Source organism: Paramormyrops kingsleyae, chromosome 8, assembly GCF_048594095.1.
Source record: "Paramormyrops kingsleyae isolate MSU_618 chromosome 8, PKINGS_0.4, whole genome shotgun sequence".
Lineage (NCBI taxonomy): Eukaryota > Metazoa > Chordata > Actinopteri > Osteoglossiformes > Mormyridae > Paramormyrops > Paramormyrops kingsleyae.
Genome location: NC_132804.1, coordinates 36,297,152 through 36,310,052, shown reverse-complemented (window position 1 = coordinate 36,310,052; position 12,901 = coordinate 36,297,152). Strand labels below are relative to the sequence as shown.

The following is a 12,901-nucleotide window of genomic DNA, read 5'->3' as shown; positions in this document are numbered from 1 at the left end:
GAGTAAGGGTATTTTTTTATTTTCACTGCAGGCGATATTTGTGTTCAGCCACACATGAATGGTCTCTGTCTTGGTGTTATCTAAAGTCAAGTAAAATGTCATGTCAAAAATGGCTCCGTAAAAAGCCATCTCTTACCCTGATGTTTTAGGGGCAGAGCCAAAACTGTCAAATAAATATCTGCAAGGAATATCTGTGTATTAGGTCGATTTCTCAGTTTATCTCGCATGGTAATTTCTGTCTAGTTCAGACTTCTTTGTACAACAGAAATTACACCGAATTAGATCCTGAATTATTCAAAATTATTTGGCGTTCAAAAACTAAATGCAAGTCAAATCTTAAATGGTAGGCTATGTCTACAGTAGCCTATTTTCTATTCCACTATAACTATTCCAATGGTTTCTCAACGCAGATATTCGTATTTTATTGCAGTCAAATATTTAAAAATCAAAATCAACACACAAATTCATAGAGATACCAACAACGCCATAAATCATCTTAACCCATAACCAAATTTTATTTGACAGTTTAAACGTCTTCGTTAAGTTACGCAGTACGTGCCCCTGTAATTCTGTTGGGGAAACCCCGAGTTTGAAGTTGCCAACGCCCGGTGTAGACTAAAACGAACAGGGTAAGGTAAGGGGAAATTTATTTGATTTAAAAAGACTACTACGGTTAGTGTTAAAAGTTATTAATAAAACTGTTTAACCTAAAAGCTTATATTTACCTAAAGGAAAGTGTTATGGGTAGGAAAATAACATCAGCTGAAATGTTCCGCTAGCTTGATACTTAATTGAATGTTTGCTAACTACGTGCAGGCAATTCTACATACTGTATAATATTAAAAGCTCCTCGGCCCGGTTATTCACATATTGAGCGAATTGTATGAAGTAACGTTTTTTCCCCCCTGATGCGACATTTTTAGAGTCGATCTTTATGGCTTGCTAATGGCGGTAGCTTTGTGGTACTCCACCTCGACTGCACTTTATTGAGCAGCGACCTTACTGTTTAATTAATTATTCCCAACCCAGAACTAGAATTGTAATTTTCATATGGGGGAAGTTTATAGGCCAGTACATTAGATAGGAATAAGCACGATCCTTGGGTAATTTTTATTAGCGGCCTTGAGTTTTGTTCTGTGTTTGAGCCTAAGCCTAAGTAAGAGATGCCGCTGTTTCGGGCAATTCGGTTTCCCTATATTTCCCCTGTCTATCAGGAAATAATGTTTCCCCTAATATTAAAGCAAAGAGGTATGTGAAATGTATGAAAATCACTCAGGTACATTATTACATGTGAATACAGTAGATCGTCACGCATAATATAGTCTTATACTATACCGGTTTCATCAAGAAATCAATCAATCTCTAACCAGCGAATTAAATACTTCCATTTATTATCTGTAAAAACAAAAAACATCGAAAAGGCATGTGATGTTTTAAAATATATGGCTTGTTTACCTCAAGAGCTTCGTAAAAAAAGAACAACAGCGAAACCGTGTACAAATCAGCGCGCGACAGGGGAAACATAGGGAAACTGAATTGCCCGGAACACTACTACTCTACAGAGAGCTGCACCGCATATGCTGACGGACTGCTGAAACTGAGTTTTAATATTTTGTTTTAACAGCTGTGAATCATAGGTTTCAGTTTATTTTTGTAGGATGCCAGTTGAATCATTATATATGTAGTTATGGGAAGTATGTTAGTCAATAACAGGCAGCCAGAAAAAAAAAAAAAATTCATACACCCACGTAGCAATCAGTCAGATGGTAAAACATGGATCCCCGTGAATCTGCTGTTTTAGCTTTGTTCAATTCATTCCATCGCGATAGACTTTTTTGGGGTCTTTCCTTTCGTGTGCAGTGCTAACAGCGATTAAATGTATTTTGAACGAGTTAACTATTGTATCAAATCTGTCTAAAATGAGTATGCACTAATGATTTATACGTGCCAAAAGTCAACTAACCAATGTTTAATTTTACGTCTCCGCCATCTTATTTTGACGGATGTGGGCACCACTGTTGGGTTGCTGGGATTTCGTAAATATTGTGTGTGTGTGTGTGTGTGTGTGTGTGTGAGTGAGAGAGAGAGAGAGAGAGAGAGAGTGTGAGAGTGAATGAGTCCGTCTGCCCGCGCTCGTGTATTAAATGTAATGCTTCATGACATATGGAGGGATGTATAGGATGTACTTAATTAATCCCTGGGAAAATTCTTAATATTATTCGTAGAAGTGAAATTCATTCATTATAGATCATATGTATCTGCTTATTTTAACCAAACACAACCTGAATATTTAAATATTGGTATTAGGTTTATAAGGTATGTGCTATTATGGTGCTATTTTGGCTCAATTACTGTTTGGATCTTTTTCAAACTTTGCAGAGGCATTGTGGGGTAGTGAGGGGAAGCTGGAATGGATCTGGTTCAATTATGAGACTAATCGCTCTGAAAATTGAAGCAGTATTATACAGTGGCAGCAAGGGTAACAGTGAAAGCAGATAACATTTGAGCTTGTGAATGTGTTAGCTCAAAAAGTATTTTAATCTTATAACTTCTCACTGTAACATTATATGGATGAGACTCTGCACATGGTTTCATTTTCAGACAAATTGCACCCAAAATAAAGCAACAGCACTGTGTGGCAGCAAAGGAAGGAAACGGCAGCTGTAGGAAATGCTTGGTCTTTTGAACACAATAGAGATGGGTGGTGGAAATTGATTCTGTTACAAATAGCAATTCTTCAGGATGGTGATTTTAATATCGTTGTGAGAGTTAAAAAAAAAAATCAATTTCTAAACATCAATTTAAACGTGGGTTACTAAAATTGTTCACATTTGGTACTGCTAATATTTTTGCCCAGTTGCGCACAGTCTGATTTTGGTAAAGGACTGGCATGTGCTAGTTTGGCACAGTGCTATCACGAATGAGTTAGCACATGCAGAGACTTTTCCTGTGTCATCTTAATTTAAAGCCACAACTATCCGCAATTGTGTGACAGTATTATAACTGTAACATTCACACTGTCAGCTCAGGGGTTTGCCGTCACTGTTGCTCAAGATGATCATGAGTGTTGGGCTTAGTAGCTGAACAACACAAGTTATGTTCCATAACACTGTCTTGTTTACAAATCGTAATTACAAATCTCAGCCTTCGGTTATTCTTAGTTGCCCATAAAATCCCAGTTTGTTCAATTTTAAATTTATTTCATTAGATGTATTTTTTTGTGGCACATAGCAGTGGTATTTGTCATGTTATTGAAATTTCACTTAATTGTCCAATTATTTCTAAATCCACATAAGATTATTTGTTCAATCTTGTTTATATGGACAGCTGTTTGGGATTATGCTTGTGTGTGAAATTTCTCAGTATTTGATAATGTGTTATTGTGTGCAGTATGAGTACACTTACTCAACCTTTGTATGCAAAAAGATTGAAAAGCACTGGATTAAAATAACGATGCACCGGTCGATCGGGCAGCGATCAGAATGGGCCAAATTTCGGCGTGATCGGCCGTTCAGTCTCATGTATTTCCGATTACGAACTAATCTTGCACACGCGCAATAAATCATCTGCGCAGTCGCGCACACTTTCACACGCAAAAATGTCTAATTTGGAAATTCTTCAGCGTGAGCCAAGCGGACGCAAAATTCGCTGTCTGCAGCAAGTGTAAGGACCAGGTACACTGTGAGGGAGCTAATACAAAGTCATTTAACACAATAAATTTAATTAGACATTTAAAAACACATCAGCCCAGTGAACATGCTCAGTTTGAAGAAGCTAGCAAAGTGAAAGCTGCTAGCAAAACATGTTAGAAGTAGGGCTGGAACGATTCATTGAGTAACTCGAATAACTCGATTACAAAAAATCCTCGATGCAAGTTCTTTGCTTCGATGCTTTGTGTAATCCGCACGACTATGTATTGCTTAGTGATCACCGTGTTTCACTCAGAGGATTATAACTGTTGCACAGTGTGCTTACGCTGCATTACATGTAGCAGGTTTGATTTGATGCCACAATGGAGGAACACAGGGAAAATAGCGAAAGATGAAATGTCTAAAGTTTGGGACCATTTCAAACAAAAGAAAAGCGTAAATACTGTACAGTGTGTCCATTGTAAAACTGAATTAGTTTACCACAATAGCGCAATGTCAATGATTCAACATCTCAAACGGAAGCACCCAGTCTATGCATCCAGGCCATAGAGCGGAACCAATACAAGGTAAGCGCAAGCGTTTCACTCACATTTGTGGCTAAAAATAGACCTGCGATAGAAACGTCTTTATGGGCATATTAGGGGTGGCACGGTTCACAAAACCCACGGTTCGGTTTGTATCACGGTTTTAGGGTCACGGTTTTCGGTTCTGTACGGTTCTTGTTATTTTTTCTTTTAATCTTTAACACTCCAGAAATGTACTTCAGCATATGATATATATATATATACACTCACCTAAAGGATTATTAGGAACACCATACTAATACGGTGTTTGACCCCCTTTCGCCTTCAGAACTGCCTTAATTCTACGTGGCATTGATTCAACAAGGTGCTGAAAGCATTCTTTAGAAATGTTGGCCCATATTGATAGGATAGCATCTTGCAGTTGATGGAGATTTGTGGGATGCACATCCAGGGCACGAAGCTCCCGTTCCACCACATCCCAAAGATGCTCTATTGGGTTGAGATCTGGTGACTGTGGGGGCCATTTTAGTACAGTGAACTCATTGTCATGTTCAAGAAACCAATTTGAAATGATTCGAGCTTTGTGACATGGTGCATTATCCTGCTGGAAGTAGCCATCAGAGGATGGGTACATGGTGGTCATAAAGGGATGGACATGGTCAGAAACAATGCTCAGGTAGGCCGTGGCATTTAAATGATGCCCAATTGGCACTAAGGGGCCTAAAGTGTGCCAAGAAAACATCCCCCACACCATTACACCACCACCACCAGCCAGCACAGTGGTAACAAGGCATGATGGATCCATGTTCTCATTCTGTTTACGCCAAATTCTGTCTCAACAGAAATCGAGACTCATCAGACCAGGCAACATTTTTCCAGTCTTCAACTGTCCAATTTTGGTGAGCTCGCGCAAATTGTAGTCTCTTTTTCCTATTTGTAGTGGAGATGAGTGGTACCCGGTGGGGTCTTCTGCTGTTGTAGCCCATCCGACTCAAGGTTGTGCGTGTTGTGGCTTCACAAATGCTTTGCTGCATACCTCGGTTGTAACGAGTGGTTATTTCAGTCAAAGTTGCTCTTCTATCAGCTTGAATCAGTCGGCCCATTCTCCTCTGACCTCTAGCATCAACAAGGCATTTTCGCCCACAGGACTGCCGCATACTGGATGTTTTTCCCTTTGCACACCATTCTTTGTAAACCCTAGAAATGGTTGTGCGTGAAAATCCCAGTAACTGAGCAGATTGTGAAATACTCAGACCGGCCCGTCTTGCACCAACAACCATGCCACGCTCAAAATTGCTTAAATCACCTTTCTTTCCCATTCTGACATTCAGTTTGGAGTTCAGGAGATTGTCTTGACCAGGACCACACCCCTAAATGCATTGAAGCAACTGCCATGTGATTGGTGGATTAGATATTTGCATTAATGAGAAATTGAACAGGTGTTCCTAATAATCCTTTAGGTGAGTGTATATAGCTTAATTATCCACAATTTATGATACAGTATTAAAAAAGTTATATCATGTAATCATGCATAAACTGAATTTGACTTGACTTAAAGCACATTATTAAAATTATTAAACATTATTAATCCCAGAACAGTAATAAAATAAAAGTCTTGCCTTAACATAAATGCTAAAAGAATAGATCGCTTTAATTGCTATTACAGTTGGGTATGGGCACGCGGTCTTATTTAGAAAACATACAAAAAGAGACGCATATAATGTTTAATCATTCGTTTTGTATTTGTCCGGTCCACGGGGTTAATTTAATTGGGGATCGTTAAAATGATAGATCACCTATCTTGATTAAGCCTGATTCGGTTCGTTATATAACCGAATTCGTTTTTCATAACGTGAAAAAAATTGGTATTAATTATATTGAATGTTCTCGAGTAATCGATAAAATCAGTTTCTGTGTATGTACAAGACATCAATCTGTAATAGTGCAAAATATGTCCAGTTGATATGTCTAGTATGATCATCTGGCAATAGCCTGTAGGTCTGTGTGGTCAGACACTGTGCAATAAACAGAATTTTTAGGAACATGGCAAATGTTCACATTGCAGCATGGAAGCAGGCCCACTGTTACAACACTGACCGGGGAAGCAGAGGCGAGGAGACCTAGGATCGGGGGAATGCGGGGTTTAATGAGCAAAAGGAACACAGACGAGCGGTAAAGCAGAATTACAATATAATGACCGGACTGGAGAAAGAAACGGAAACGCAGACTAAATACAATGGAGTAATGACAAATTTGACAACAATCAGGAACAGCTGGTAAACACGGGGAATCCACACAGGGTTAACGAGGGGGCATGGCACACGGAAAGAGCGGACGATCGAGGCATGACACTCACTGGAGTGCTTTGTCACAGATAACTTAATTTTCTTTAACAAAGTGCCTAACCGCACATTAAATAAAGTCACACAACAAAGGCCCACAACAGTGTTCAGATGATGTGCTATCGGTTGGCTGAAATTTAAACGTTTTCTTCAGAGACAGGGTGGTAACGCCGAAAACTCGAGCTAAACGCAGCAAACGAAAGGCTACCGGAAATTACTTAGCTGGCTGAACTTTTACCGGAGCTACGTCACACCGCTCTGTGCATATAGCCTATTCTTTCGCGCGAAAGGGAAACACACTGACGTCACATACGGGGCATGAGGCTACATTGCGCATGTCATGAACCGTCGAACCGAGATGCTCCGAACCGAGACAAGCGAACCGAACGGTTCGGTTTTTTTCCATGAACCGTGCCATCCCTACAAAATACATGTTCACTCTACGACGCCATCTTCTTTCCCCCCATTTAAGTCTTTCTGGATATTGTAAGAGACGTCTGTGACTTAGTTTCCATTCAGCATCAGTTTGACTCTAATCAGTAGACTGTAGGGAAAGCCTCTTCAGGTTGCTTTTGGGTGCCCTGGATGCAAAGGTTGCCAGCTTATTGAATCCTTAGATCTGGACAAGCAGGTCATCAATCTTATCAAGTGCTGATGCCTCTTCACACAGTTACAGCAAAACATGCATCTTAAATCAGATAATGCTACTAGTATTCCGAAGCAAACATGAAGTTTTTCTATTCAATGCAAAGGGCACAATTTACTTGTCTACTATGTATGTACTGGTTTACATTTACATCTTCACATTTTTTTTATTCCCCCCCCCCTTGTTGTGTCCGGCAGTTTAACAAGCAGGATGTTAGTCTTCACATTTAACGGTGATTTCAAAGGTGCCAAGTTTCTTGCACCTCAGCCAGGGGAATTTGCCTTTCCATTCGAACCTGAACGCTTAACATTGTTTCTACTTGACTTTATACTATCTCAGACTTAGGGCTGGGCAATTATCATATCGATATTATATGGCGCACGGCTCTATACTGATAAGTGCTCCAGTCTGTCCTCTTCCCAATCACATTCAGAATGTGTGGTTTTAAAAAATTCTGGAGCACAGCAGCAAATGGTAAGCAAATTTGTTATAAATCCAAAAATAAGACAATGCAGATCTCCAGACAAAAAAAAAAAAAAACTTTAGGAGCCATTGGCTCCTAAACTCAAAATATTTAGGAGCCAAATATTTTTTTTTAGGAGCCATAATCTCCATCACACACCCTATTGTGAAATAAATAAATACTTACATGGCACATTTTGTGTCTGGGGTACTTCACACTAGAGCCCTGCGCGGGACTATTTTTTTAATCCCACTCCCGCTGAATTTCTGACCATTACCGCCCACTCCTGCTGAATTTCTGACGATTCCCGCCCAATCCCGCCCGCTGTCTCTGTCACTCCCGCCCATGACAATCTAAAACCCGTCCAAAAAATCCTTATCTGAAGGTGTGGTACCTTCTGATTGGAAGCATGCCAACATAACGCCCATTTTCAAAAAAGGGGATAGAAGTAATTTGTCAAACTATAGGCCAATCAGTCTAACTTGTATAACTGGTAAAGTTATGGAGGCTATAATCAAAGAGAAAATGGTAGATTACCTGGACTCAAATAACATTTTGAGGGATAGCCAGCATGGATTTAGGAAAGGTAGATCCTGTTTAACAAATCTGTTGGAGTTTTTTGAGGAAGCTACTCAGGAAGTTGATGATAAGAAGGCCTATGATGTCATCTATTTAGATTTCCAAAAGGCTTTTGATGTTGTTCCCCACAAAAGGCTCTCACTTAAACTCAAAGCGACAGGTATTTTAGGAACTGTAGCGGCTTGGATTGATAACTGGTTAACGGATAGGAAGCAGCGAGTAGTTATAAGAGGCTCGATGTCACAGTGGGCCTGCGTTCATAGTGGGGTACCGCAGGGTTCAATTTTAGGACCACTTTTGTTCCTAATTTACATAAATGATATAGACACCAATATATACAGTAAACTGGTGAAATTTGCAGATGACACCAAGGTGGGTGGTGTAGCAGATACTGAACTAGCGGCTCAGCAGCTACAGCGGGATCTTAATTTAATTAGTGACTGGGCTGACACCTGGCAGATGAAATTTAACAAAGACAAATGTAAGGTACTCCATGTAGGGAGCAGAAATATAAAGTACAAGTATTTTATGGGACCTACTGAAATAAAGGTAGCTGATTATGAGAAAGACCTTGGTGTGTATGTTGATGCTTCCATGTCTCATTCTCGCCAGTGCGGGGAAGCAATAAAAAAGGCCAATAGGATGTTGGGGTATATCTCCAGGTGTGTGGAGTTTAAGTCAAGGGAGGTAATGCTAAGATTATACAATTCCTTGGTGAGACCTCACCTAGAATATTGTGTACAGGTTTGGTCACCATATCTTAAAAAGGACATAGCGGCCTTAGAAAAGGTGCAGCGTAGGGCCACAAGAATGATTCCTGGTCTTAGAGGAATGTCATACGAGGAAAGGTTATTTGAGCTAAATCTGTTCAGCCTCAAGCAAAGGAGACTGAGGGGGGACATGATCCAGGTCTATAAGATTCTAACAGGTTTGGATGCTGTTCAACCGAATAGTTACTTCAGCATTAGTTCAAATACAAGAACTCGTGGCCATAGGTGGAAATTAGCGGGAGAACATTTCAAACTGGATTTAAGGAAGCACTTCTTTACACAGCGTGTAGTCAGAGTATGGAATAGTCTTCCTGATAACGTAGTTCAAGCTGAATCCTTGGGTTCCTTTAAATCAGAGCTAGATAAGATTTTAACAACTCTGAGCTATTAGTTAAGTTCTCCCCAAGCGAGCTCGATGGGCCGAATGGCCTCCTCTCGTTTGTATATTTCTTATGTTCTTATGTTCAATCCCGTGAGATTTGCTTTGGGTCCCGCGGGATCCCGCTCCCAATGCAGGGCTCTACCTGGTAGTACAGCAACGGGGCAGGTGTGTCGCCTCAATCCTGAAGTGCCAGATTTGTGCCCGTTGTACACTATCGCTTTGCCGCACTTCACACAACACACAAAGTTCAGCTCTTTACCCTCTTTGTTTGTTACAATTTTAAAGTTTTTCCATATCTCCGATTTCCCCAATTTTAGTTTTGTTTTATATTCTCCCTTTGCAATTTTATTAACAACATCAGCTGCATCCTCCATCCTGCTAAGCTAACAATTTTGGAACCCGCTGTCTATTTTTATCCCGCCCGCTATCTCTGTCACTCCCGCCCGCTCCCGCCCACGACAATCTAAAACCCGCCCAATCCCGTGAGATTTGCGTTGGGTCCCGCGGGACCCGCAGGATCCCGCTCCCAATGCAGGACTCTACTTCACACTGCCTTTTCTTTCTCCTGTCTGAGATATCTGGTCTGCCTACTACTGTCTTCAGCATTCTTATACATGATAAATGACACAAATATGCAATATGTAATAAAAACAATAATGCAGTTTCAATGTATTCCATATGTTGTCATGTTTAAAAAGACCCTAAATGAACTGTAAGTGGTCTACTTGATAACTGTAAGCTAATTATTTAAATAGTATTTTTACAGGAATTCTGTCCCAAGCTTTTTGATCCATGTAAATGGTTGATCACTATAACTTTAAACGGTATATAAGCGGTTTTCACTGTAAAACATCAACAAAAATGTAGGAAGGTCCCATTTTAAATAGTATTACTGCCACCAGTGTTCTGCAAGTTCAAAGTTAACCAGAACTAGCTCAAAGTTCAGTTCACACCGATTAAAATGAACTAGTTCACATTCCTCTCTTCCGTTTATCTGTTTTTATGAGCTGCACTGAATTCAAAGTAAAATTTTTGATCAGCAGTCAAAATATCAGCACTGTCACCTACCATAGAAAGCTCTTGGAGTCTATCTATCTAAATCATTCCTGTCATGATCAGTGCATCGGAGCCGAACACTGATCAAGTCAAGGAACACACAAGAAAAATCGAAATCATCATGTAATAATTTTACAAAAGGACGTTTCACTGTTAAGCAGGAATAAAAAGACAGAGCTAGTGTTCAGTTATTTTATACAATTTCAAAAACTCGCCCATGACACCAAATTTCAGTGAACAAAAGTATGGGTCGTGGTTAATTATCCCTCTTACCACTGCTAAATGCAGTGTTTTTTTTGTTTTTTTTAAAAATAATTTTATTGGTTTTATACGATATACAGATAGAGAAACGTAAAGAACAAGCAATGATAATTAGTAATTTAAATAACAGAAACATACAATCAAAATAAACAAACAAATAATAATAAAAAAAACCAACAATAATAAAAGTAACAATAAAAACAAAATATATATATAAAATAAACAAATAAGTTTACATAATTATAAACATACTCAGCAATATGGCAAATTTAAAACAATCGCACACCTTTACACTCAAGGAATACAACTAATGGTTTCCAGATTGTTTCAAATGTTTTGCTTTCCCTTTTGTTATATAGGTCAATATCTCCATTGTAATTCCAAATGCCATCTCCTTCACCCATAACTGTATCGAAGGTACATCCATTTTCCTCCAAAACAAAGCTATCATTCTCCTGGCCTGCAGGAGTCCAAAGTCTATTAAAATGACCTGTTTTGAATTAACAATAATATTTTTAGGATATATGCCTAGTACACATAGTTTCGCCTCGCAAGGGACCTCTACTTCAGCAATCTCAGATATAGTTTGAACAATCCGTTTCCAATATTGTTGTCATTTAGGTAGGGCTGCAACTAACGATTATTTTGATAATCGATTAATCTGTCGATTTACTTTTTCGATTAGTCGATTAATCGGATGGGGGGGGGGCAAAAAACAATTTGATTTCCAGCAATTTTTAATAACCCAGTCTGTCTTTGTACAAAAGTTGTTTCCAGCAAGTCACATAAAAAACAAATGTATGCTACATTAAGAGTATACAAAAAAAAATTATAATTTGTAGCAGCTGAATCAACGTAATGAAATACACAAAATCTTGTTTTATAAAGTGCAACCAGCATGGTGCTTTAGATAATGTATTCAGTACTCCAGTTTTTTAATGTAAAAGCACAGACTACCGCTGCTGCTACTAAGAATATTATTAAATAATTGTCTAATGTTATTTAATGTTGATACACACATATGACAGGGGGAGAGAGCACGCCAGCGAGTCTGTCTGCATTTATTACGGACAAATAAAGTAAACATTTATTGCGAAGAAAAAGCCTTTTCCGCATCGTATACGCTAAAAATTACTGAGCAACGCAAATAAGACGATTGGTGCCCGTGAACGGCAGGCGGCAAATTTTGTTTTAAAACGTGTCCGGTTGTTTCAGCATACTACAGTGATGAACTGTAAATAAGATAAATAATATAAGGCTATTTAGTAAATTTGTTTAATAAAAGGACAAGATATAAACCTGTTCTATCGGAAAGGTAGCCTTAAATGACTTCTGTTGCGATCTGGAGCTATATAGAAAATGAAATTAAATAAAATTAACTTGGGGCGCCCACCTAATAGAATGGTAGGGTAAACACGTTGTGGTATACTGTATGTAGCCGCATTTCTAGCCCCATAATAGCTGATTGTGTTGACAACCACGACTTCCCCTGCGTTCATTTAAACACATGTGCGTGTGTGAAGGGACGGGGCGGGTAACGCGGCCGGCAGTAACGCCATTGGTTGCAGTTATTAGTTATCCAATCCGACAGTAAACGGCTCATTAATAAGAATATTCTCAGAGTTATGGTCTCGAAATAAAATCCCGAGTCCTTGACAAGAACGAGTACAAATACGGCTGCTTCAAAGACAAGATCGAGACCTTCAAAAACTGGTCTTGAGTACTACAACATTTGATATTACTATAAATTTCTATCGTGAAGAAATGAAGCAGTGGTGTAGTGGTAACAAGAAATTTAAGGTGGGTAAACTATATGCACAACAGTAAAAACGGTGGGTAACTATATCATTAACATTAGTGATCTTAAAAAAGGTGAGTAAAAGCTGTTTTGTAAATTTAAAAGGTGCGTAAATGGCGTTTATGTGCATTTACTTTTTTCTTTTATGGCGGTCGGCATCCAGCTTAATGGTACTTTACTGCCACCGCGGCTTTGGTTAGCTTACTGCTCCCAAATTAGGAGGTTGCCACTGTACTTATGTGTATAATAACATAGACCCAACTAATCGATTATTAAATTAGTTGGCAACTATTTTAATAATCGATTTTAATCGATTAAATCGATTAGTTGTTGCAGCCCTACATTTAGGACAGCTCCATACACAATGATATAAAGTTCCTCTCTCCTCTAAACATTTCTGTCAGCTGTCAGGAACGCCAGGGGACCACTG

The 12,901-nt window shown here is 39.1% G+C and overlaps 1 protein-coding gene across 3 annotated transcripts in view; it reads left to right on the top strand.

The window, feature by feature from the left end:
• The first annotated feature begins 513 nt into the window (after positions 1-513).
• cdc42 (cell division cycle 42) overlaps positions 514-12,901 on the top strand; it is a 52,843-nt gene continuing 40,455 nt past the window's right edge. For 2 of the 3 annotated variants that reach the window (XM_023793800.2, XM_023793801.1), the window contains exon 1: positions 514-634. The gene's annotated coding sequence lies outside the window, so the exon portion shown is untranslated. The remainder of the gene's footprint in view (positions 635-12,901) is intronic. The other variant, XM_023793802.2, reaches the window with a different exon arrangement.